This window comes from Fukomys damarensis, unplaced genomic scaffold (genome assembly GCF_012274545.1).
Source record: "Fukomys damarensis isolate Sample0158 unplaced genomic scaffold, DMR_v1.0_HiC HiC_scaffold_35, whole genome shotgun sequence".
Classification (NCBI taxonomy): domain Eukaryota; kingdom Metazoa; phylum Chordata; class Mammalia; order Rodentia; family Bathyergidae; genus Fukomys; species Fukomys damarensis.
Genome location: NW_022900947.1, coordinates 30,878,706 through 30,883,291, shown reverse-complemented (window position 1 = coordinate 30,883,291; position 4,586 = coordinate 30,878,706).

Sequence of the window (4,586 nt, the reverse complement as noted above, 5' to 3'; positions counted from 1 at the left end):
CGGTAGCCACTCGCGGGCGGAAGCACAGAGTAGCGCGCATTCGCACGTGGACCGCGGCCCGGCCTGCATTCCGGGGAGCGCGAGCTTTCCCGGGCCCAGCAGAAGCCGCCCTTCGCGTTTTGCTTTGGTGATCGCTCTTATTAGCCCTTTCCCCAAGAATGCTTCATTTTTTTCCCGCCTGAACGCTGCTTTCCCTCTGTGCTCTGATGAAATGTACAGTGCTTTTGGAGTAAGGAAAAAATTTCACCCTAGCTTTACGATTGAGGGTGGTGGGTGGTTTTTCCCTGTCTGTTATTTCCTTCTGTGCTCTGTCTTTCCAATTACTTGGTATTCCATTGTGACTATTTTTTTCACAGAACAGAGACGTGAAATACCTTCGTAAGGCAATATTCTTTTACATCAAAGAGATACATTGTTGCAGTTGTTTTAAACATCATAAATTTGGAGAAGGTGTAAGTGTATTTTTTTCTTCCTAACACAGAACATTCTCGTGGTTTTTCTAGAAACCAGTAAGATGTAAGCAGAGATCGCAAGATGGTAAATTTTCTGATGAAATTACCTCCCAAAAACTGCAAGAGAAAAAACTTTTTGTTGTTGTTGTTGAGATCCCTTGAGTTCTAATGTTAAGAAATGACTATACACTTTATTGATGCTTTTATTAAATGTCAAAAAAATATAACCCAGAATCTCAAGATATAAACAGCTGTTGCTGAGAACCTACCATTAACTCTGTCTCTAAACAGCCATTTAAAAAGACTAATAACTATAATGATATGACATTTTTGAAGTGAAAGAATCCTAGTAACTATAAACCTCAAAAAAGTCCAGCAAGTTAATAATTTTGTTCATATGAAATATGTTCAACATGATAAAAACTTGTATTTAACATTGATTTTCCTTTGAACATTTAAGTTTATCACATCTTGAGTCTGAACGGTAAGAAATACATTGTTCTTTTTTATTTTTATTTATTTTCCTAGAAATACAGTGTTCTTACATTGGAGGATATATTTTAAGGCACAAAGACAACACCCAGGCTGAATTTTTTTAAATTGCTTACTATGTCAATAAAAGAAAAACATCAATACCATGAAGTTCTGAAAGTCAGATTCAAATGAAGAACAAAGCAGTCTTTACTCAGAATTTACAATGCCAGTCTTTCTTTGTGAGTAGTTATAAAGCTTTCCTCCTTGCCTATTGGTTCCATCTCTAAGCCAATAGGAAAAGTACAACACACCTTTCAAAGGGTGGAGACAGCCTTAGTTTATTTAGTACATGGAATAAATGGATTGTTTATCGTGCTCATTATCCTTCAAGAGCATGTATCTTAGAATTGAAAAAAAAAATAGACTTTATTGACTGTCTTGATGTGGCTGTTACTCCTGCTCACACTCCACTCTAACCTTCCTAGTTGGTTTTATTACAGTTGGTTGTGAAGAGTTCTGTGACATTTAATTCTTTAAAATTCCAGGTGACTATGAGGCCTGACAAAATGCCCACTAGCTAGCACTTTAAATGAAGAGAATCGGTACTGATGTTTTAAAGGAAAGACTAGCCTTTAAAGAAATAATAAAGTTTATATTTGGAAAATGTTTCCGCTTTTTGTAAATAAAATTATTTTATATATAAAATAATGAATAAACCCTTTACATTTGCTTAAAGCCTCCTTTGGTCTACTTAACAGCTAAGTTCTTTTTTTTTTTCTTTTTATTGAGTTTATTGGTGCATTCTAGGTATACAATACAGTTACATTCATTACTGGGATCTTGTACCTTTACATGACAGGTCTTGGTTCTCATTTCTTCCCCTTGTCCCTGCCCTCCCTTCAACACTTTATTTCCATTTTTTCATTTTCTCATATTTTTTTCTTTTCCCTTATTCCCTTTCCCCTACCCTTCCCACTTTCCCTACACCTTTAGCCCTTTTCTTCCTATTTCATATTGTTAATTATCCCATTAGGATCTTGTGTACTATTACAGTTTTTCACATCAGAGAAACTATTTGGTATTTACACATGTGTGACTTACTTATTTCACTTGAGTATATCCTCAATATGTATCCATTTTCCTATAAATGACTCTAATTTCTTGTTTCTGACTGAGTAGTATTCCATTTTATAGAAAAACCACATCTTTATCCAGTTTCCAACTGATGAGCAAATGGGCTGTTTCCAAGTTTTAGCTATTACAAACTGCTGCTATAAACATATGTGTGCATATGTCACTGTGATATGATTCTTTTAGTTCTTTTGGAAAGATACCCAGCAGAGCGATGGTTGGGTCAAATGGAATCTCTAGTCCCAACTCTTTGAGGTATCTCCATATTGATTTCCATAGTGGTTGCACTGGTCTGCACTACCACCAACAATGGAGAAGGGTTCCTTTCTCCCCACAGCCCCACCAACATTTGTTATTGTGTGATTTCTTGATAGCAGCCATTCTTTGTGGGGTGAGGTGGAATCTCAGTGTTTTCATCTGCATCTCTCAAATGACCAGTGATGTGGAACATTTTTTCGTATATTTACTTGCTGCCTTTACTTCTTTATCTGAGAAATGTCTGTTCATTTCAGATGCCCATTTTAGAATTGGGTCTTTATATTTGGGGGGGCTGATTTTTTTGAGTTCTTTATATATTCTCGATAATAGTCCTTTTGTCTGAGGAGCAGCTGGTAAAAATTTTTTCCTACATTGTAGGTTGTCTCTTAGTTCTATTGATGGTTTCTTTTGCAGTGCAGAAGCTTTTAAATAAGATGAGATCCCAGTTGTTGATTATTTCTGCTAGTTCCCGTGCTACTGAGGATTTGTTCATAAAGTCTTTTCCTATGCCAATGTCTTCCAGAGTTCTGCCTTACTTATCTTCCAGCAAGTTTAGTGTTTCTGTTTTAATATTTAGATCTTTAATCCACTTGGATTTTAATTTAGTGCATGGTGAGAGATAAGGGTCTAGTTTTAATCTTTGGCAGGTTGAGATCCAGTTTTTCCAACACCATTTATTAAAGAGGCTATCTTTCCTCCAGTGGGGGCTGTCAGCTCCTTTGTCAAAGATGAGGTACCTGAGTACATTGGGAGTTGTTTTTGTGTCTTCCAGTCTGTTCCACTGATCCTCAGGTCTTAACAGCTAAATTCTAAAACCTATTTGATTTAGCTCAGTGGCACCGAGCCTGCTTTTTAAGTTCAAGGTCCTAAGTTCAATCCCCCACACCGGAAAAAAAAAAAGTTACTAAACCTGTTTGTTTGTGTTTATTTCAAACATAGTATGATTTACTTCCAATCAAAAATAATCTGTAAAGGGCTGGGGATTTAGCTCAGTGGTTCCACCGCCTGCCTCTCAAGCACAGGGGCCCGAGTTTGATCCCAGTATCAAAAAAAAAAAAAGTTAGAAAAAATAATCTATGTCACCTTTGTGCTTTGATTTTGGCTTGAGTCTTTCACTTAATTATAATTACAAGTGAATGAGAAACTAAAGTCATTCATAGGAAAATGGATGTATATTGAAGCGATACTTAAGTGAAATAACTAGGACACACGTGTAAATACCGAGTAGTTTTTCTGGTATGAAAAACTAAAAGTATAAATAAGATCCAAATTGTATAACTGATAATATAAAATAAGAAAAGAGGTAAAGGTGTAGGGGAAGTGGGAAGGGTAGGGGAAAGGAAATGAGGGGCAAGAAAAAATATGAGAAAAGGAAAAAATGGAAACAAAGTCTTTGTAAATAGGGAAGGGTGGAGGGGGTGAAGGAAGGGCAGGGGTATGGGGAAAAAAAGAACGAAAATCTGTCATGTAAAGGTACAAAATCCCAATGATGAATGTAACTGTACTGTATACCTAAAAAGTACCAATAAACTCAATGAAAAAATTATGATTACAAGTATTTATTTCTTTATAATCTCCTTTATTAGATCATCATTATTTAAAGAAAGATCGTTTCCCATTCAGCCTTGTATTCCTTATTGCCAAACTCGGAGCCTTCTACGAAATACAGTCTATGGATGCTTGTGGAATGAAAGCACGACCATTACTGTACAGCAAATCCTAAGAGACCCTGTCTCGGGATTTTCCCCCGTCTGTAATAGCTGATATTCATTCCCACTTAAACTCAGCTTAGAATTTTTGCTTTGTTTGGGGGTTTTGATTGTTTCATTTTACTTATGAGTCACAATATGTAAGACAAAGGCACCATTTCCAAGATAATTCTGTCAGTGTGTGGGGGTAGCTTATTTACAAAAAATGGAAATTAGAGGTCATAAATGACCATTGAGGTCTTAAAGTTTTTCAAAATTGTATGAATTTGATTTTGTTTTGTTGTTTATTTTTTCATAACTTTTGATTCCACCATGATACTAATTCCGAAAAAGTTTGTACACTTTTCTAGTATGTCATTTAAATGTTTACATAAGTTTAAATGGCCTCTGCCTAGCTACTTATTAAAATATATTTTAAAATTGCTCATAAGTCCCTTAGAACATTAAGATTAAAAGTTTGAAATAGGGGCCTGGGGTGTAGTTCAGTGGTGTGGTGTCTGCCTGGCAAGTTCAAGGTCCTAAATTCAATCTCCAGTACCAGAAAAAAAAAAAAAAAAAAAAA